The sequence below is a fragment of the Papio anubis genome, chromosome 14, assembly GCF_008728515.1.
Source record: "Papio anubis isolate 15944 chromosome 14, Panubis1.0, whole genome shotgun sequence".
NCBI lineage: Eukaryota > Metazoa > Chordata > Mammalia > Primates > Cercopithecidae > Papio > Papio anubis.
This window is the reverse complement of record NC_044989.1, coordinates 35,181,685-35,204,904: the sequence shown is the minus strand read 5'-3', so window position 1 is coordinate 35,204,904 and position 23,220 is coordinate 35,181,685.

Below are 23,220 nucleotides of genomic sequence, written 5' to 3'. Positions count from 1 at the left end.
TGCAGTTTATAGCCCCTGTGGGTGCTTTCATTGAGCATCTGGTATTGAGTTCCTGTGGCTTTCCCAAGTGCGCAGTGCAAGCTGTCAGTAGTTCCACTATTCTGGGGTCTGGAAAGTGGTAACCCTCTTCTCAGAGATGCACTGGGTAGTGCCCCAGTGGAGACTCAGTGTGGGGGCTCTGACCCCAAATTTCCCCTCTGCATTGCCCTAGTAGAGGTTCTCCATGAGGGCTCCATCACTGCAGGAGACTTCTGGCTGAATATCCAGGTGTTTCCATACATCCTCTGAAATCTAGGTGGAGGCTCCCAAACCTCAACTCTTGTCTTTTGTGTACCTGCAGGCTTAACACCGTGTGAAAGCCACTAGGGCTTGGAGCTTGCACTCTCTGAAACAATGCCCTGAGCTGTACCTTGGCCTCTTTTAGCCAAGGCTGGAGCTGGAGAGGTTGGGACACAGGGCACCAAGGCCCAAAGCTTCATAGAGCAGTGGGGCCCTGAGCCCTGGCCACAAAACCATTTTTCCCTCCTGGGCCTCTGGGCCTGTGATGGAAGGGGCTGTCATTAAGTTCTCTGACATGCTCTGGAGACATTGTTCACATCATCTTGGCTATTAACATTAGGATCCTCATTACTTATTCAAATTTATGCAACCAGCTTGAATTTCTGCCCAGAAAATGATATTTTCTTTTCCACCACATGTCAGGCTGCAAATTTTCCCAATAAGTTCCTTATCTCTATCTTAAACCACCTCAGGCTGGACTTCATTTCATTTTCCATATCACTCTCAGCATTTTGATCAAAACCATTCAACAAGTCTTTAGGAAGTTCCAAGCTTTCCCATATCTTCTTGTCTTCTTCTGAGTTCTCCAAACTATTCCAGCTTCTGCCTGTTAGCCATGTCCAAAGAACCTTTCACATTTTCAGGTTATCTTTATAGCAGTACCCTACTCCTGGTACCAATCTTTTGTATTGGTCCATTTCACACTGCTATAAAGCTACTACCTGAGACTGGGTAATTTATAAAAAGAAAAGGTTTAATTGACTAACAGTTCTACATAGCTGAGAAGACCTCAGGAAACTTAGAATCATGGCAGTAGGTAAAGGTGAAGCAAGGCATATGTTACATGGCAGCAGGAGCGAGAGAGAGAGAGTGCAGGGAAAACTGTCACTTTTAAACCATCAGGTCTCATGAGAACTCCATCACTATCAGAAGAACAGCATGGGGAAAACTGCCTCCATGAGCCAATCACCTCCCACCAAATCCCTCTGTTGACATGTGGAGATTACAATTTGAGATGAGATTTGGGTGGGGACACAGAGCCAAACCATATTACACTGCTAGTGAAAATATAAATTGGTACAAACAGATTAGAAAACTATTTGAAAGCACAACAATAGTTGGACTTCTGCATTATTGTGGTAAGTATAATGGCCTTCCAAAGATGTTCACACTTTAAACCCCTGAAGTTGTATGTTAGCTAGTAAAAATGATTTTACAGATGTGATTAAATTTATACACCTTGAGATGGGGAGACTAACCTGTATTTTCTGAGTGGATTCAATCTATTTACATCAGTTATTGGAGATAATTGGTCAGAGAGGGAAGAGACGGGAAAAGAATCAGAGAGATTCTGTGTAAGGACTAGACCCACAAATACTGGCTTTGAAGATGAAGAAAAAGGTCCAGGAACCATGGGATGAGGCAGTTTCTAAAAGCTGCATATGACCCTCAGTTTATAGCCAGCAAGAAAACAGAGACCACTGTTCTGCAACCACATAGACTTGAATTCTGCCAACAACCCAAATGAGGAGGGGTTATATTTATTCCTACAGTCTCCAGAAATGAACACAGCCATGTTGACACCTTGGTCTTAGTTTGGTTGAGACCATGTCAGATTCATGTCTTACAGATCTGAACAACAATAAACTTGTATTGTCTAAACTGATAAATCTGTAGTAATTGTTAAGCTAATAGCAGCATAAAAAACAAATAAAATTATCTATAATCTAGACCAACTGATTATGGTTGTATTTCTACCAGAAATCTATACATAACACAAATGTTTCTCAAAAGAAAAGTGACCAATTACATTGAGATCTATTTATACAATAGTGAATGTATAGTAATGGAAATAATAGCATGGTCATATCTGATAGTGATAATATTGCATGAAGGAAAAATAATGCCAAATATTACAGAATGTGTGATTCAGCTGTATGACATTTTTAAGAAAGTAAACCAATCACATTAGAGATCAGTAGAGTAGTAGCCTATGTGGAGAAAGGTATTTGGCTGAGAACGGGCCACAGACAGGAATTCTAGGGAGTTGGGAATTTTTAATTGACAAACAATAACATTTTTTATGGTTAGTGGCTACAAAACCTATTTACTTTGTATGAATTTTGGAGCTGTGTATTTATTGTTTGTGTGTCTTTACACATGCATGGTTCAAAAATATGAAACATAGGCCAGGTGTGGTGGCTTATGATTATAATATCAATGCTTTGAGAGGCTGAGGCAGGAGGATGTCTTAAGGCCAGGAGTTTGAGAACAGCCAGAGAAACATACCAAGACCCCATCTCTACAAAAAAAATTTAAAATATACCCAGGCATGGTGTTGCATATCTGTAACTCCAGTTACTCAGGAGACTGAGGCTGGAGGATCACTTGAGTCCAGAAGATTGAAGTTGCAGTGGGCTACAGTTGCACCATTGCACTTCAGCCTGGGCAACAGAGTGAGATTCTAATTCTAAACGATTTGTAGTAATAAAAAGTATTTTAAAAACTTTAAAAATATAAAACATAAAACAAAATAAGCAAGAATATATTTGGAAGGCACATTTTGTATTTTCAAATACTGCCATGGTTAGCACTAGAAGTTGTCTAATACAATACTGGTTAGTGAACTGGTGTAGTACCTTAAGCTGTTAACCAGTCCTCTATATGATGAGAGAAAACTTTTTTAAACTTCTGTACCATTCTCACCAAGTATTTTTTTTAATTGTCTCTAATAACAAAATCAACTTTTATTTTGTATCCTTGCTCTTTTATTTTATTTCATTATCTAATTGATTTAGACTTTATTTTACAAAGATATTTTCCTTCTATAGATAGTTTGAGAGTCACCAGCCCAATAATGTGGGAGAGCAGGCACAGTGAACTAAACCCATTTCAATATGCAATCAAATATGAAAATCCACCTGGAATAACCAGTTTCTTGTTTCACAGTTATTTTTAGACTTGGCATAATTAATACTTTCTATCAAGGTCAGAATGGAGGCTACTCACTGATGATAAAACCTACGGCATTGCTGGGAACAGTTAATGTAGTCTTATTTTTATGAGGCATTTCAAAAGCTATAGTAAGCATATTTACATACCACTTTGTAAAGCTTGACTTTTCGTTAGAACAATTTACTGTGTTTCTCAATTAATTTTATTCATTTTCAAGTCTAAAAATTTTTTGTTTGCACTCTTAAAAATGAAAGAGCTGTTACCACGTTGGCTGCATTAGCTGAAAAAGATCACAAACAGTTAAATAACATCTGTTATATAACTTATCAGGTGATTCTTTTAAAAAAATCCATTAAAGACAGTGACAATAAAATTTATTTTAAAATTTTATTTGTAATTCAAAATAAAGCTTTGGGAGTTTATTTTTTCATATTTAAACATTTATGAATACCATAAATGCTATAGTAAATAAAGTTTAAAAATTTAACATTAACACTATTTTGCAGTGATAATACAAATATAAATTTGGTAGAACATTGACATGATGAACAGTTTTCTTAGTCTTACTAAATTAAAAAACTAAGAATAGAAATGTACTATAGTTTTATTACAGTGCATACTTACTGTTTAACCGCATCTAAGCAAGCTACAAAACCAATAAATATAGAGGCTGTAGCTTTCAAATTTAGAAATATTTTTAAGCACTCACAATTCTAAGACACTTTTAATGTATCTACATGGAATTGCAAATTTTGTGCAAACAGACAAAAAAAGTAAAGTAGAAATACTTCAGAGTGAAAATATACACTTTTTTCTTTTTGCTGTCTGTTATCAACTTGATTTCAGAAATTATTTGACTGAAGAACTATTTTATTAATCAATCTAAATTGCTATAATGTGTTGAATGGATTTTATGAGTCATTTAAATTTTGTCCAAAGTCATTGGTAAATTGTAAATCATTGTATTAGTGAAGTTATTTAATGTACAGAAAGTTAAAACTTTAGATTTAATAAACTGCGATTTTCAAAAATAAAATTAAAATACAGTAAGATATCTAAATGTATCTTAAAAAAGCAAAGGAGTTGAAAGAAAATAATGAGAGCAAAGTATAAGAGAGTTAAAAATCAAAGAAATGTGACTTGCAAGCTTTCCTCTACTATTGGAGCAGGTGGAAAAGTCTGAGCTTACAAGAATATCTATAAGCTAACTATGAGCTGCTATTATAGTACAACTACAAAAGACACGTGGTAGTAAGTGAGGTGGAGATTGGTTTAGAGGTTTCTAGAAGGAAGTTGCCTGTGCATAGCTACTGCTTTTGTGAGTTTATAGCCAAGTGCTGGTGGTGAGTCTACATTGCCTAGGGGTGCCACCTTCAGGTAAACTGGTCCAGCAGTAAGAAGAGCATTTGAACACAGAGGGGAAAAGCAATGAAATTGTTTTTTCTCTTTGTGGAAAAAATTCTCCTTGGGAAATAAAACCTCTAGTTCCCCAAGACAGTCACAAGAATAGGAACCAGAAATTTCACCAGTAGATCATTTAGGTAAAAGGACATTTGTTTGGAGATATGACTTTCTGTGGTGTTGATTAAAATCCCAATTCTGTTTACCAGACATAGATTTTTTTCTCTTAGTGTGAATTAATTAAGACTTTAGTAGGTTCTCTGATACGGTTTGGCTCTGTGTCCCCACCCAAATCTCATCTCGAATTATAATCCCCATAATCCCCATGTGTTGAGGAGGGACCTGGTGGGAGGTAATTGTATTATGGGGGCAGTTTCCTCCATGCTGCTCTCATGATAGTGAGTTCTCACAAGATCTGATGGTTTTATAAGGGGCTCTTCCCCCTTCTCTTGTTTGCTTTCTCTCTCTTGCCTACTACCATGTAAGATGTGCCCCTTCCCCTTCCACTAGGATTGCAAGTTTCCTGAGTCCTCCCTAGCCATGGGGAACTGTGAATCAATTAAACCTATTAAACCTCTTTGATTTATAAATTACCCAGTCTCAGGTATGTCTTTATAGCAGTGTGAAAATGGACTAATATATTGTCCAACTATTCTTCCTAGAATACCAATGGCACAGATCATTAAGCATTAAATCACTAGTTACTGATGGCAGCAGCAGCCCATCTCGTTCAGCTGCTGGGAAGAAACCAGCTCATTGGGGAAGGCACGGCTCAAGTTCCATGCTCCACAGGGCTGGCAGGAGCTGGGAACAGGCAGGAGCCATGCCCCGTAACAACTTGAAGGAGCAGGAGCCCGGTGCTCCCGGGTATAGCTTCAGTCATCTAGCTGCAGCTCCATACCTGGCCATCCCTGCACTCTTGGGGGCCCAGGAAGTCCCCAAGCCCAGCAGGCTTGGAAGTGCCTGTTCCCACTCCTTGGACTCTCACTGCTCCTGGTGCCCACTCCAATTTTGGAGCAAAGTTGAAGCTGAGGCCAGATGCTGTTGTGACCCAGCCAGGTTTGCACTAACATGTTAGTCCCATCCCTGCTGCCTTGGCCCCCTCTGAAACTTTTGACACCTGTGAGCTCAGGGAGGGAGGCCAGGGGGCTAAGGGCAGCTTGGTGTGGGCCTGCCAGCACCCCTCAGCACAAGCAGCCTGGTGGCCATAGATGGCATGTTTATGGCAGGAACCAGGCAGGATCCTGAGCAGAAAGGGATGGGTTCAGGTGAAACTTGAAGGTGGCTTCAAGTCAGCAGGTGGCCTGAAGCCTGGGGGCTGGGCTGCTAGTTCTGGGTGGAATCTACTGCCCAGAGTAAGAACTTATGGCGCTTTTTCTGGACCCACCCATGGCCATCCACAGACCAGTCAGGACATACTTCCTCCCTACTGAGCCCATAAAAACCTTGGACTCAGCCAAACTCACCACACAGACATCAGGATTAACTGCTTCAGGAAGCAGCTCCCCACCATTGGTCTTCTCTCCACTGACGGCTGGCCACTCATCAGGATGACTGACCTGCAAAAAGGAGCTACCCATTTTGGGTCACCTGAGAGCTGTTCTGTCACTCAATTAAGTGCGTCTCCACCTTGCTCACCCTCCAGTTGTTCACATACATCATTCTTCCTGGATGTGGAACAAGAACATGGGACCTGCCAAATGGTGGGAATGAAAGAGCTGTAACACAAACGGGGCTGAAACATGCCCTCCACTCACTGTGTTGCAGGTGATGAGAAGGAGAAAAGAGGTGCAACCCCTGGGGGAGCCCAGACCTAGGGTCTTCCCGGGCCAGAGCTGTGACACCCTCTTTGGGGCTCTGTGGTTCCTGGTTCCTCCAAGCTTCTAGATGGAACTGAGTTCCCTGGTTCCCACAGTGAAAGCCACTTGCAGTATGCCTTGTACAGCCATAGCCTCGCATGGAGCCAGCACCTGTGCCAATGCCTGGCACTGCCCACCCTCCCACAGCTGGCACACTTGGCTGTGAGCAGTGTCTTGATCTTGTGCTCGCTCACACACTCCTCACCACTCTGTGCCTGGCTCATCCTGGCCTATGTGGAATCTAGGCAGATAGCATGAGCCAAGCATAGCCAGACAGGCCGAGTGGACAGAATGAGCCCAATGGGCGCACACAATGCACAAGCAGAAGGCACATCAGCCACAGAGGTTTCTGGCTGGTGAAGAGATATCCTAAGGATCCTGTGACATTACTGCATGAGTAACTAATTAGCTGAAAACTTTGTGCTATGGGAAAGAATTCAGTTGCAAGAAATTAAATTTACAGTAAAAATTTCATTTATAGAAAATGTCTAGAAAAAGCAAATCTGTAGAAACAGAAAGTAAATTGATTAGTGGTTGCCTAGAGTTATGGAAGGTAAGTGTGGAAAGTGAGTACTAATGGGTAGATTGTTTTTTGAAGAGTGATGAAAATGTTCTAAAAATAAATCATGATGATGGTGGTTACAATGGTTAATTTTAGGTATCAACTGTACTGGATTAAGGGAATATACAAATGGCTGGAAAAACATTATTTCTAGGCATATATGAGAGGGTGTTTCTGAAAATCTTGGCATTTGGATCAGAGACCTGAGTAAACAAGATCTGCTCTCAATGTAAGCAGGCACCATTCAATGGGATGAAAAGTCCACATGCAACGAAAAGGCACCAGAAAGCTGAATTCACTCTGTATTCTAGAGCTGGGGCACCCTTCTTCTTCTGCCTTTGGACATTAGAACTCCAGCCATTTGGACACTGGAACTTGCACCACCACAATCCCTGTGCCCCTCTCACCCCTTGGGTTCTCAGTCCTTAGATCACAGACTGAGAGTTACACCATGGACTTCCCTGGCTTGCTCGCTCTTTCTTTCCCTTTCTTTCTTTCTTTCTTTCTTTCTTTCTTTCTTTCTTTCTTTCTTTCGTTCGTTCTTTCGTTCGTTCCTTCCTTCCTTCCTTCTTTCTTTCCTCCCTCCTTCCCTCCCTCCCTTCCTTCTTTCTTTCCTTCCCTTCCTTCCCTTCCTTCCCTTCTTTCCTTCTTTCCCTTCCTTCCCTTCTTTCCTGTCAGGAGAACCCTGACTTTACAGTGATACATTCTCTGAATACACTAAAATCCACCAAATTGTACACATTAAATTGGCAAATTTTATGGTATGTGAATTCTTTTTCACATACCATATGTGAACAAATTTTGTGATATGTGAACTCTTTTGCAATAAATCTCTTTTAAAATGTCTATCAAATAAGTTACTTATAAAGAAAAGCCATAGGAAACATTGTTTCCGGTCATGGAACTATACAGCTTTCTTTTTGTAGTGGTGTTGATTCAACTCTAAATGCTCTAAAATTTGTAAAACTGTATACCAATTTTTGAAAAGTCAATTTTACTACATGATAATATTTAAAATAACATGCAATTAGATATTAAGGAATTCAGCAGAGTTTCCACCTCCTCCCTCTCTCCACTTTAGTGGTTTCAGTTACCCATAGTCAACTGTGGTCCAAAAATGTAAAATGGGAAATTCCAGAAATAAACAACCGTGTTGTAAATTGAGTACCGTTTTGAGAAGCGTGATAAAATCAAATGTCGTCCCAGTTATTCCTGCCCAGGATATAAATCATTAGTTTGTCCAGTGAGTTCATGCTGTCTATGCTCCCCATCCAATAGTTACTTACTGGCCATCTCAGTTATCAGACGGACAGATCACAAGAAGAGTAAGTATAGTACAAGATATGTTGAAAGAGGCTGCATTTACATAACTTTTATTACAGTATATTGTTATGCTTGCTCACTTAACATTATTAGCTATTGTTGCTAATCACTTATCCTATAGTGCATATAGGTTTCAATACTAGCTGTGGTTTCAAGTATCCACTTCAGGGTCCTGAACATAGATCCTGTTAACATAGGAAGACTATTGTACTCCAAATCATGCTTCCAACTTTTGGCGTCTGTTTTATTTTCATCCATTTATATATACTTTGAGTCTACTTAGTAATAAAGAAATTTCTGGTAGCACAACAGCAACATAAATTAACCAGAATGTATTTTTTAAGTTACAATTTCAGTTTCCCTAACAATACCCTAGAGATAAACATCCATTAATTTTTTTCTAGACTTCAAAAAATAACACAAATTTTAGATGTCTCATTGGTAACATTTTTAGGCAGATTTTTTTCTCTTTCTCTATCTTATGATGCGAAAACCACTAGCTAAAATTTTAATGATATTGGTGATGCACACATTTATAAGATAAATCTAAAATCTCTTATAATACATTTAAGACACATAACCTTTAAGTGCCAGGAATTCACATCAATGTCAGATTGATATTCATATTGATTCATTTTTTGTTAATTTTACAAGTTTATATCAAGAAATAGTTTTAATTAACTCTAAAACTAGTCCTTCTTTCATATTTACACTGCAGTGAACACATATTTTTCAAGGTATTTTTCAATAATAAAACATCAAATTTTGATAATTTAAGTTTTACATAACAAACTGAATATATCACAGCTACTATGTAAATTTCTACCCAATATCTATGTAGAACAGTCAGTTCATATTTGTGTAAAATATTCTCATTTATTCATCTAATGGTTTGATTACATTAAAAAGTAGTTGACTATCTTAGTGTAGCAATTCTAAATTATAAATATAGTTGTAAATTCAACAATACAATCATTTGTGGGGCAATTATTATCATTTTATGAAACATGATAATCACACTACATTATGTAAATAATTAAAATCCTCATTTGTAAAATTTGTTATGGTTTGTGATCACAACAACAGTTTATGACATGGACATTTTCATTATTTTTAATAGCTAAAATTATCCCACTTACAATTCTTGCTTATTTTTATTGCAAAATATCTTTATTATAGAAAATGGTCAGATATAATCAATTTAAATGGCTGATCAGGTGATATATTTTCAAACATTTTAATCTTGCCATTGCTACTGCAATCAAGTCTAGCAAAGTTGTTACTTAGATATAGTGTTTCAAGTATTCTTATTTTGGTTATATGGAAGTAGTGCTACACTAAAACCTTAGTTCCTTAGTTCTTACTCTTTTAAATAAACTTCCGATGTCCTAGTCACTTTTACTTTTCATGAAGTGTTTATTCTTTCAACATTTAGGACAATTTTTGTTCTACTGAGTATCTTTTAAGTTGTGTAAGAGTTGATGATGGAAATTTCTCGACTAACTAGATCACCTCCATAATTACTGAATTTAATATAACTGAAGACTTTTTTCTTCTATAAACACATACTACAAATATGGGTTATGAAAGATACACTTTTCTCCTCCTCGCTGAAACAGCTTTATAAATATTGGTGTTTCTTGGTCTCTATGCATTCATTATTTCTCACTTTTATGTAGAGAGAGTAGATAATCATTTGATATTCTAGTTATTTTAATATAGGTTACAATTCTCTGAACCAAATTTCTGTAAGTATTTTATTTGTACTTAAGAATTTTAAATCACAGCTAAGTATTTACACTGTTACATGATGGTGTCAATTGCATAAAACATAATTTGTGGAACAATCTATGGAGTTATGTCATCAATCATGACTACTCGAAAATCAAGGTGCTTCCATTTAAACCACTGATGTTAATTCACAATAAATTTAGAATATTTAACACAAATCTATATTCCATGTTCTTCTTTTGATATCTTACTTTATGCATGCCTGAACCACAGATCAGAATTTTTTTCTGAAAAGGGACACTTAAATATTTTAAGTTTTGTAGTAAATGTCCCCGTCACATATTCTTTTCTGTTTTTAACAACCCTTAAGGTGTGAAAACCATTTTCCCTCGATGGCAATAGAAAAATAATTCATGTGGTTTGGTCCATGGGTAGCATTCTGCCAAACCCTAATCTAAACAGTGCAAGAATAGCCAAATTAATTTTCATTTATCCTATATGCTTAGCATTCAGATATTTCTGAAGTAACTGAAACAGACCTATTACATTAAGAACTATCTACTATGAACAGAGTCACCTCATCATTAAAGTGAAAAATTGAGACATCATTGTATAATATATATGATATATGTATATGTGTGTATAAAATATGTATGTGTATATAGTAAACACATATATAGATATTTAAATAATCTACAGTAAGCATACATAGAGCTATGACAACATTTCCATATAACCTATTTATACATTGAGATATGTGGACTATAAGAATGAATAGTTTAATTGGTGGAAATGTTAATGCTAGTACATAACACCCTGGGTTATGAATAAAAACACAACAGGATACTAGAATTATATACATGTCAGAGCCATATCTGCAAGTATAAAATATAGGTGTTAATATCTCCTAGAAGGGTCATTTTGAAGATTAGTGGAGATAATGTAGAGAAAAATCACTTAATACTAGACCTTGGACATTGTAGATATTTAAAAATTATGAATTTTTCTTTCCTTTCCATAAAAATAAAATTAAAATGATTGTACAGATTTAATATCCTATTGAATTGTTTTAATAGGATGTTATATATACATTTTGAACACATTATACTTTATATGCAAATTTATTTGAATCTGAAACCCTTGCAAAAATCCTTCAATTTGTTTCTGGCATTTTTAATCGTGGTCAAATAGCCAATGTACTGCTATTATAGGAATAGATAATCCCAGATGCATTACATCAGGTCACCAAATAAAGTATTTGCACAAGTTTAAATCAATCAATATGAATAGCATTAAATGTACTTATAAATAAATGTGACTTTAATGAGAAGTCTGAGACAGTGTCTGTTCCTGAATTAACAGAGTTACTATTTGAGAACGGAAGGATACAATACAGGCACAACACACAAACTTAAGAGAAAGAGGGAAAGGAAAAAGAAGAGGAGGAGAAAAAATGAGAGAGAGATTAGTAAAAGTAAAAATAGTAATGCATAATTATCAAATTTTACATTAATTAATATTCAAATAATGACCCAATCAGAAGCTACACAAACAAGAAGTCTTAGTGAAAGCGGTAGAACTTAATAGAGGCCTTGGGAAAAACAAAAACATGAAAGAGACATTAGCTTGTAAATGAAGGCTGGCAATCATAAGAGGTCAAAGAAAACCTGGTTCAGAGAAGAAAATATGTACGACAGTAACACCAAATGGTGAGTAAAGAAGCCTACCAGGTTTTCAGAAACAGAATTTAGCTGGAAAATCATGGAAAATTATTAATAATAGCATCTGTTGTGGTTCTAGAACATAAAGGGTTTGAAGCACTAGCAATAAAAACCCGACGTGTTTCTCCACAGGACCTAGGAAACAATTAGAAAAGAGAAATCAATTTTTTAATGTTTAGCCTGACAAAAATACCTTAGCATAGTAATAGGAATAAAATAAAGCATTTCTGACTTGTTTCTAATTTTAATTGAAATGTACTCGGTGTTTTGTAAATCAGAACAATATGTGCTTTGGTTTGAGTCAAATATTATTGCGTATTTATATAGTTTCCTTTCTGTTAGAAATGGCTTATAATTTTTATCCAATGCCTTCAACATCCAGTGATGTGCTTAATATTTTAGGTAATAAATTATGTTGGTTTTTGTCTGAGTTTGAACCTTCCTTGAATTCTCGTAATAAATCCTGTGGGTCACAGTATATTATTTGATAACATAGTATTAGACTTTCATTACTGATATTATATTTATACATTTTGTGTCAAATTCCAATGTGCTATTTTAAAAGGGCTTACTCAGATATTGGTATAAAAATCATACTGGAATATCAATCAGGATAAGTTAATTTGGTAAGATATTGGTGTAAAAATCATACTGGAGTATCAATCAGGATAAGTTAATTTGGTAAGATATTGGTGTAAAAATCACACTGGAGTATCAATCAGGATAGGCTAATTTGGGAACAGTAATAAACAACATTTAAAATGACAGATTTAATATATCAAAGGTGTATCTAGTACTCTGCTTTGTGTCACATTTACTGTAGGACTCAGACAGATGGAACTTGCTCTTCATTACGATAGAATTTGAAGTTTCAAAAATATTATGTGAAGATCATTCAAGAATATCACTGTCTACCCTTCTGTTTACCAAGTACTGGCTTATTCAGTTTTCTTTGGCTGAAATACTCTTAGACCCTCCCTAAGTGGGCCAATCTAAAAGTCTCATCTAAGAAATAAATCAAGCTTAAATGTAGATCTCTGGTGATATGAAGTAGTTTCTACATTAGGGGGTGAAACTGGCCTGTGGGAAATAAAATCGTATGTTCATTGTACTGCACATATCATTGTATAATAATGAAACAGGAACTGTAAGCAGAACAAATATTCACATTTAGAAATGGGGAAAACCACAGACATATGGAGTTCCTACTCAGTAAAATCCCATTTGGTAGATATTTTGATGGAACTTCGCTACAGATGTAGGTAATATTTAATTATTAGACCTGAATTATGCTCCCTAGAAACAGTTCACTTTTTTGATATTTTTGTTGTCAGTCCTTGCCTTAATGCTCAGGGAGATTCCTCCTTTTCTTTTATCCCTCTTGGCCACATTGAGCATTGAAGTGAACACTGGAAAACATGCTTGAAGGCTGAAAATATTTCTCAGTATTCTTCTTGCCCATAAAATTTTGGGAGCCCAAGGTTCATTTTAGACTTTGAGCAGTCACACACTTTTATAAGTCAGTTTCCTGGTTTCTTTGACATTTTAATTCTTAATATTTTTATGTCTCACTTAGGAAATTTATGCCAAGGTCACATACAATATTATCTCCTGGGTTTTTAATAAAAGTTTTACAGTTTTAGCCTTACATTTATTAGGCCTTTGACATATTTTAAATCAATTTTTGTTTATGGTGCAATGCATGGGATAAAAGTTCATTGTTTGCATGTCGTTTTTAAACTGTTCCAACATCATTTGCTGAATAGGTTATGGAAAGACCTTGGCAATTTAGTAGAAAATCAATCAATGATAATTTGATTGGTCTGTCTGTGGGCACTGTTTCCTATTACAATTGTCTATATTTCATACAAACACCATCATTTCTTGATTACTGTAGCTCAAAATTAGGTCTTCCAAGTCCTGCAACTTTGTTCTTTGAAAGCATATTAAATTAGTTGCAGCAATATTATATTCTTTGAATTTTTGAATTCACCAATCAGTTTTGAATCCCATTCTCTCCTCTCAAAATTATGGAGATTTATTTAGTTCATCACGTGGAGAAATAGCACATTAACTCCCATCCATAAACCCGTTATACGTTTCTATTTATTTTAGTCATCTTTATTTTCTCTCTTTTTTTGTTTTTGCAATTTTGAGTGTATAAGTCTTGTAAACCTTCAAAAAACATATTACTAAATATTTTATGTGTTTTTTTTTTTTTTTTTTTTTTGCTGTTTCCATCTCTTTGTTCCTGGCTTATAAATAAAAATAGAATTAATATGTTTGTGATAATCTAATGCCCTGAGATATTTTTAAAAATCATATTTTTACAGCAAGCTGATTAATATTACAAAGAATTTTCTACATAGAAGATTTAGTCTTGCTTCCTGCTTTTAAATTTGTATGCTTTTATTCACTTTTAATCCTTATTCATAGATAAGGTCCATCAGACTTACATTCAATATAGCTGAGAATGGACGTAATCCATCAATAGGGACCATGCTAGTTATAGATTATGTAGATTTTTAAAATCAGGTTAAGGACATTCCCTACACAGTAGGGTGAATCTGATATGCCTTGCCAGGGTTTTCCCTATGTTTATTCTGCTTAGAGTTTTCTGAGTTTCTTGAATGAGTGGATACATAATTCTCATCAATACAAAATAACTTGAGCAATTATATATCCAAATTTTTTTTGCTTTCACCCACTTCTAGGCCGTTCAGAACACAGGTGGTAGACTGTCTGATACTGTTGCATAGGTCACTAATCTCAGTCATTTATTGTTTATCTCTGTGACTTATTCTAAATTGTTTCTACAGCTATGTCTTTAAATTATTTCTCTTCTTTTTTGCAATGGCTATTCTACCATTAATCCTATCCAGTATATTTATCATTTTGATAATATAGTTTTTATTTTGCAGTGTGATTTGTGTCATTTTATAACTTTCGTGTAACTCTCATCATGCTCACATATTTCTCTAACTTCTTATAGTATAGATCTTATTGTATAAGAGTTCTTTTATGTCCTTGATTGTTGGTTGTTGTTGTTTTGTCCTCTGTAATTCTGGATATATTATTTTTCTACTAGTTATTTTTCTACGATTTATTTTTCTACTAGTTATTTGTCAAATATTCCACCTCCTGTGTATGTCTGGGGATTTTTATTGGATGCAAGATCTTATGATTTTTTATAATTTGTTTCTGGATTTTGTTGTATTCCTTTAATAATTTTTGGGGGGATTTAGTTCTGGCATGCGGTTTTGTTATTTTCAAGTAAGTATGATCATTTCAAGTCGTCCTTCTAGTATTTGTAATGGCAAGATCAGAGCAGCATTTAGTGTAGCCTTAATTTATTCCCACTACTAAGGTGATAAATTTCTGATGACTTTACCTAATATGCCTTATTCTATGAAGACGTAACTCTCTAGTTTATGAGAGCACAAACTATTCCCTTTTTTATGTGTTAGCTCAGGAAATACATCAATCCACTCTCTTGTATTGTTTTTTTTCCTGGCCTTAGTTTCCTCTTTGTCATATGCATACTAGTACTCAGCCACAGACCCAGAAGGGTCTCTCAAAAAAGAGACTTGATAAGACTTTGAGGCATGATTAGGATTTTATAAGACAGAGAGTGCCAAATACCGTCCCTTATGGAGGTAGCAGCATGATCACAGCCTTATTTTGGGAGAATGCAGGGTGTGTGTGTGTGTGTGTGTGTGTGTGTGCGTGCGTAAATATTTCAGTCTAGTGAAAGCAAAGATTTCATAGGGGATGGGTAATAAGTCAATTAGTTTTGGCCATGTCAGATATGTAATGCCTTGAATTTTACCTTAAAAATTATAAATTTTATCCAGTTGACACTGAAAACTTAAGGCTTAATGGAGACATGGAGGCATGAGCTATTATTATATCATCATTTTTAAACTCCAGTTAGTAACAAGGGTTAGAAATTGGTTGAGATTGTAGTAAAGATAAAATATAAGGAGTTTCCTGCAATTTTGTAAAATTTAAGGAAAATTGCATTGTAATGCATTATATAAAATTTTATTCTAGCAACCCTAGGAATTAGTGTGAGAAACAATTGCAAGGTTAAAAAAAAGACTATTGCTGTATTTTAGAGGCCGTTTTTTCCAACATACATAAGAAAAGAATCTACTTTATGTTTTTCTGTTTTGGTGAAACTCCAGAAAATGAAGTTAAAGTACTACCTTCAAATACAGCTTTAATATTGATAGCTTGTTTGTGTCCTACAACGAAATAAAAATCAGCTTCTAAAGATTCTGTGTTCGATATTTTTGCTTGGCAATATATATATTTTAACCAGCAAATGGAAAGTATTTTTATTCACGAATAAATTGTTACTATCCAACAGATACAAGTTATTGATATCAGGTCCATTTCTATATCATAAACTTTATTGTTCTGGGCAAACGGTTTGTGACTTTATGGCAACCATCAAATTAGTATCTGTAAGTGCTGATGGCTACACTTTTCCCTTGGTCTCTTTGAAAAATGACATTGGCTCCACTCTATAAACTTAATCATATGAAAATAAAATCTGTGCTTATAAAAAGGACCACACAACAATTGACTTGAATGTAATCCACTTAATTAACTCTCTCATTATTCTATTTACCATGAATTTAATCAATATCAGCATTTTTCTGATAAAAATATAATTGCCTATTTTATAAAAAAGCAATAAATATATGCTTTGGAATTAGACTGGAAAGGACATGACCAGCTGGAAAACTGTAATACTAAAGCAATACTGTAAAAGTAACAGCAGTGGCATAATTGATTGTAACCAGGGTATATTCAGCACAATAATTATGCTGGGCGAACTGAACCTACAGTTTCTGATAATTGATGAGTTATTATGCTCAATGCCCTACAGAGACATTGCCTAAGAATGCAAAGATTTAAGTGTAATGAATTCATGTCATCAATCTCAGTAAAATAAATGCATTTATAAATTCCCTTTTTAAAATTTTGGTTACTATTTTGCTGTTCAGGTGGAATTAGTCTGACATTTCTCCCACTTGAAAATTTCAGGAATGATCATTTACTTCAAAAAAAAAAAAAATCTTAGATTAAGACAAGATTTACCACTCATTTATATTTTCCTTAAATATATAAGATAGATTTTGTTACTGCATTAACAAACTCACTATACCAGTTCTGTGGAAAAGAATAAATTTTTAAAAATCAGCCAGGTGGCAACAAATGGTTTGTGAACAGAGTATGTGCCTTTCTGCCAGAATTATAAGTAGTCATGCGAATTCACTGTCAGTCATCATGCATAGGCTTGGAGAGTGTAATAATTCAAAGGTTCACCTAATTTCTTTTTGGCAACAGTGCCATAAAACTCAACTGTTAGTATGTCTTTCTTGTTAAAATGTCTACTCAAGTCTTTTGCCTATTTTTGAATTGGTTCGCCAATTTTCCTGTTTTGAATTGTAAAAGTTCTTTATATACTCTGCATATATGTCATTTATCAGCTATGCAACTAACAAATATTCTACCATTCTGTAGCTTGTATTTTCATTTTATTAATGGTGACTTAAAGTAAAACAATTTTTATTCATGTTTATAAAGGTCAATTGTCACATTTTCTTTTATAACTCATAGTTTTGTTGTCACACCTAAGAACACTTCGCCTAATTCAAAGTCATAACGATTTTCTTATATATTTTCCACTAGAAATTTTATAGTTTTAGATATTACATGTAGGTTTCTCATCTATCTTAATTGTGTACTATGTGAGTTAAGGATCTAACTCAAAATGGGTGTGTGTGTACGTAAGTGTGTGTGTGCGTGTGTGTACATGCATATCCCATTGTTCTTGCACTAGTTTTTGAAAATAATATTCGCTTTCTATTGATTTGTCTTGACATCTTTATCAATAATCAGTTGACCAGAAATGTAATAGTTTATACTCTCATTCTTAGATTTAGTATCACTTTTATTAGATTTAGCAGCTTTAGATTTAGTAGATTTTATTAGATTTAGATTTAGTAGTTTTAACGGCCTTTTTATTAGGTTGAGATTATTAAATTTAGTAGCCTTCTTTATTTATTATATTAAGTAGACTTTTTAAATTAGAATTTTATACTTAAAGATAATATTACCTGTGAACAAAGACCAGATTACCTTTTCCTTTCAATTCTGGACGTCTTTAATTCTATGTGTTGTTCTATTTCACTGGCCAAAACCTCAAAGATAATGTTGAACAGAATTTGCTTGCGTTGTTTTAAGGGGAAAGCGTATAGTCTTTTACCAGTAACATCAGCTTTGGTGTTTTATGGGTGCTCTACATAAAGTTGAAGAAATTACCTTTCACTCTTACTTGTTGACATTTGTTATAAAAATGGATTTTTGACTTTGTCATATGGTTTTCTTGCATCTACTGAGGTGATCACATGGTTTTCTCTTTTGTTATGGTAAAGCAGTACAATATATTATTTGATTTTCGGATGTTAAACAACTGTATTCCTGAGATAAATTTTACTTGGCCATAGTGTATAATTATTTTTTGTATATCTCTGAATTTGTGTTGCTACTTATATTATTATGTTTTACATCTATGTTACTAAGGATGCTGTACTAGAATGTTATTTTCCTGTAATGTATTTGATATTAGAGTATTACTGGCTTTATAGAATGAGTTGTGAGGTGTCTATTATTAATCTATTTTTAAAAGAGTGTATGATCTAACATTTAAGTCTTTAATCCATCTTGGATTAATTTTTGTATAAGGTGTAAGGAAGGGATCCAGTTTTAACTTTCTACATATGTCTAGCCAGTTTTAGACCTAAAACCATAAAGACCCTAGAAGAAAACCTAGGCAATACCGTTCAGGACATAAGCATGGTTAAGGACTTCATGACTAAAACACCAAAAGCAATGGCAACAAAAGCCAAAATAGACAAATGTGATCTAATTAAACTAAAGAGCTTTTGCATGGCAAAAGAAACTACCATCAGAGTGAACAGGCAACCTACAGAATGGGAGAAAATTTTTGCAATCTACCATCTGACAAAAGGCTAACATCCAGAATCTACAAATAACTCAAATAAATTTACAAGAGAAAAACAAACAATCCCATCAAAAAGTGGGCAAAGGATATGAACAGACACTTCTCAAAAGAAGACATCTATGCAACCAACAGACACATGAAAAAATGCTCAATTATCACTGGTCATCAGAGAAATGCAAATCAAAACCACAATGAGATACCATCTCACACCAGTTAGAATGGCAATCATTAAGAATTCAGGAAACAACAGATGCTGGAGAGGATGTGGAGAAATAGAAACGCTTTTACACTGTTGGTAGGGGTGTAAATTGGTTCAACCATTGTGGAAGACAGTGTGGCAACTCCTCAAGGATCTAGAACCAGAAATATTATTTGACCCAGTAATCCCACTATTGGGTATATACCCAAAGGATTATAAATCATGATACTATAAAGACACATGCACATGTATGTTTATTGTGGCACTATTCACAATAGCAAAGACTTGGAACCAACCCAAATGTCCATCAATGATAGACTGGATTAAGAAAGTGTGGCACAATGGAATACTATGCAGTCATGTAAAAGGATAAGTTCATGTCCTTTGCAGGGACATGGATGAAGCTAGAAGCCATCATTCTCAGCAAACTGTCACAAGGACAGAAAACCAAACACCACATGTTCTCACTCATAGGTGAGAATTGAACAATGAGATCACCTGGACACAGGGTGGGAAACATCACACACCGGGGCCTGTCAGAGATTGGGGGCGCTAAGGGAGGGATAGCATTAGGAGAAATGCCTAATGTAAATGACAAGTTGATGGGTGCAGCAAACCAACATGGCACATGTATACCTATGCATCAAACCTGTATGTTGCGCACATGTACCCTAGAACTTAAAGTAGAGTAATAAAAAAGGAGTGTATGAATATTTGCTCTTTAAATGCTATATGTGTGTGTGTAAAAGCCTCTTTGAATTACAACTGGCTTTTCAGATTTATTTTATAAACTTGCCCTACATGACAGAGTAGAGCATGTTAAAATTATAAATCATCACAACATTGAGGATAAAATAAAATCGAGCATGTTAAAACCTATGATATTATTTTCTAACCATGACTGTAGCCACAATTTCCAGGGATTACAGCAGATTTGAACATTGCTATCCAAATCAAGCGTCCCATGATCTTGTTAGTCAAAGAAAAAAATTTATGATAGGGTTTAGGAGGTAGGAGTAAAACAACTCAAAGATCTAAAGGAGTGATGAAAGGTTGAATCAAATGGTATCTGGAAACCGGATAAACTTAGAATATGAAATAAATAAGCAAATTATGATGATTTAATATGTTCATATTATGTTTTAGAATGACTACATAAGTTTACTACAGACTGTGCAACAGTATTCTAGTATGGTAAACCTGTAGCATTTAAACATCAGCTACAAGAGAATAGGAACGAAAAAAGGAATGAGCAGTTAAAAAAAAAAAAAAACCCTGAGCAATTACAAACAAGGCCTGACCATATTGTGAGCAGCAGTCATCAAAGGGTGTGTGTTTGTGTGTGTGTGTGTGTGTGTGTGTGTGTGTGTGCGCGCTTATGTATACATAAAATGAGAAGCCATCTGGCCTGAACTTATCTTTTTGATAAGATTTTTAATGGATTTTTGTTTGTTATGGATATATTCAGATTTTATATATCTTTTTGAGCCAGTTTTAGTACTTTCTTTTTTAAAATTTCATTCTGTTTTCCAATGTGCTCACATAAAATTGTTTATCATATTCTTTCTTAATGGCTAATAAGCATATGGAAAGGTCTAAATGTTATTAGTCATTTAGGAAAACACAAATTTAATCCACAATGAGATATCTCTATACACCTACTAGAATAGCTGTAATTAAAAGATGAGAAAATAACAAATGTTGGCTAGAATATGGAGTAATCAGAGAACCCTCATATTCCTCATACATGAGAGTATAAAATGAGACAGCCACTTTGGAAAACAGTTTTACAGTTTCTTATAAAGTTATGGACAAACTTATGCATCATAGAAATTACTCTCTTAGTAATCTACAGAAAATAAACTATATATACACACAAAGTGTCTAATTGTATGTTAAAATCAGCCTTATTCATCATAGTCAAAACTGGTAATAAGCCAAACACCCATCAACTGGTGGACTAGGTAAATAAAAATAAAATTATACATTCCACATACTATTCAATAATACAAAATAAAAACCTACTGACATATACTTTAATATGAATTCATCTCAAAAACATTTTGCTAAGTGAAAGAAGCCAGTTGCAAAAGCCTATAAAACGTGCAATTTTCTTTATATGAAATGACTGAAAAAGGTACCTTTATTATGACAGATAGCAAATCAGTGGTTGCCTCTGGCTGGAGAGAAGTGGGGTGGAAATTTACTGCAACCAATTTCAAGGGAATTTTAAAGAATAATGAAAATGTTTTAAAGCTTGATTGCTTGACAAGTGAACAACTATATGAATTTACTAAAAGCCATTTATTTAAAAACTTCAGTTTTGTGAATTTTATTGTACTTAAATTTAGCTCAATAAAATTTTGAAAGAAACTGAACTGTTAGTTTAAATTCTTATGCTAGAATCATCTTATCTCATTATGTTCAGAAATAAATAAGAAAGAAAAAAGTTTGTCTCTTAACCTCTACCATGAAGCCCTTACTTACGGGCGTCTGACAGATGCTTTGATGGCATACAACCTTTGTTGGAAACCATTTACATGTTCCTTCCCCTAAATCTTGTGGTTGGTCCTGGTAGTATGAATCTTAACTCTGCCATGCATTTCTTGGAGGCTAGGCTGTCTTTTTCCCTTCAATCAAAGACATTGATTTTGGGGCCCTTAAAAGGGCAGGATCTTGTTCATCAGAGGTATTTTTATTTAAATTATCTTTCAGGATAGCACTTATTGGCTACTATTTTCTCTAGCCTACAAATATGTTTGAAGACCACAATATATTTGATTTTTAGAATGAATGATGTATTCTGGACAATTAAACTTTTTAAGGTGATATTGATTAGCATTCACATTAACCTGTTGAAAGAACAGTGCAAAAGGGAAACGAAATATCAATGCAAAGCAACTCAACGTCCAATATGAAAAGATTTCAGCCACACTTTACATCCAGATATTTAATAAACACCTTTTTACTGTGTAGAAGGGCATAAAATAATGAGATTAGGTTTGTTGTCTTTTTAAATCTGCAAATTAATTAAAAAGTGAAGAATCTTATTTAGCTAGGTGATATTTCTCACCATCTTAATGGCCCTATTTGATTATATACACTTGTTAAAATAGGCTTGCCATTCCTCAGTTTCAAGTTGCCACCTGGGAACATGGTGCTATGATGGTTTCAATTAGATAATTTAACCAGAAGAAACCTTGAAGAGGCTTAGTGTCTCACCGACCAGGTGAGGAAATATTGACATGGATGAGGCCAAGAGAAAGCAGAGTGATGAAGCACCACCATTAATAAGTGTGGTCTACAGTATACTAAGGCTTTGTTTATGTGCAGAGTGGCTTGTAATAGGCCATTCTTTTTTTCCGTTCTTATTCTCTTTTTAGCTGGCATTTACAGGCTACAAGTCAACCACACTGAGAAACTGTTGCACAGTGTGTAATAAACATATAAAACATCTGTAAAAGGTGATAACACTTAAATTAGCACAGTCCACATTTTTTTTTTATATTCTTGCTTTATCCACCTTTCAGTTACTGTGTGATTCAAGCTTTCATAACTCCTTTGGTTCTTATGTCTGAATTATTTTATTCCTGGATTCTAAGCATGATCATAAAATTTTTGGTCGCCTATATTATCCTACTCTACCTTGGCTAACACAATCATCGGACCCTTGAATTGGATAGCAATGTGGAAATCTACTGAAATCCCTGAAGAGTATGGTTGTTGTTAAGGCTAAGGACAAATGTCATTATGTTTTAACATACTGAATTTTATTTGATCCTCGGCAATGTCATGAGGTAGCCAGGACTTGTAATCTTAGCATATTTAACTCTATATTACAAGGAAAGATTATTAAGTAAATCAGAAAAGTCAAGCATAATTCAAAATGAAGTCATTTAAGGGGGCATGGGAGTAGGCCACGATATTTCAATACAATATATTCATTCTTATAGACTAAAATGAGTTTTAAGAATGTACAGAAGGTATTATGATACCATGTCCCTACCTTACTATGTCAAATGGGAATGATAATAATTGTGAAGAAATCAGTATATGTCTTGCACATCTCTTAAATACGTAGGAAAAATCTTTCCTTTTGGCAAACAAAAGGTACTTTAAAAATTTAACTGTGCCATATTTTTGGCTAATAT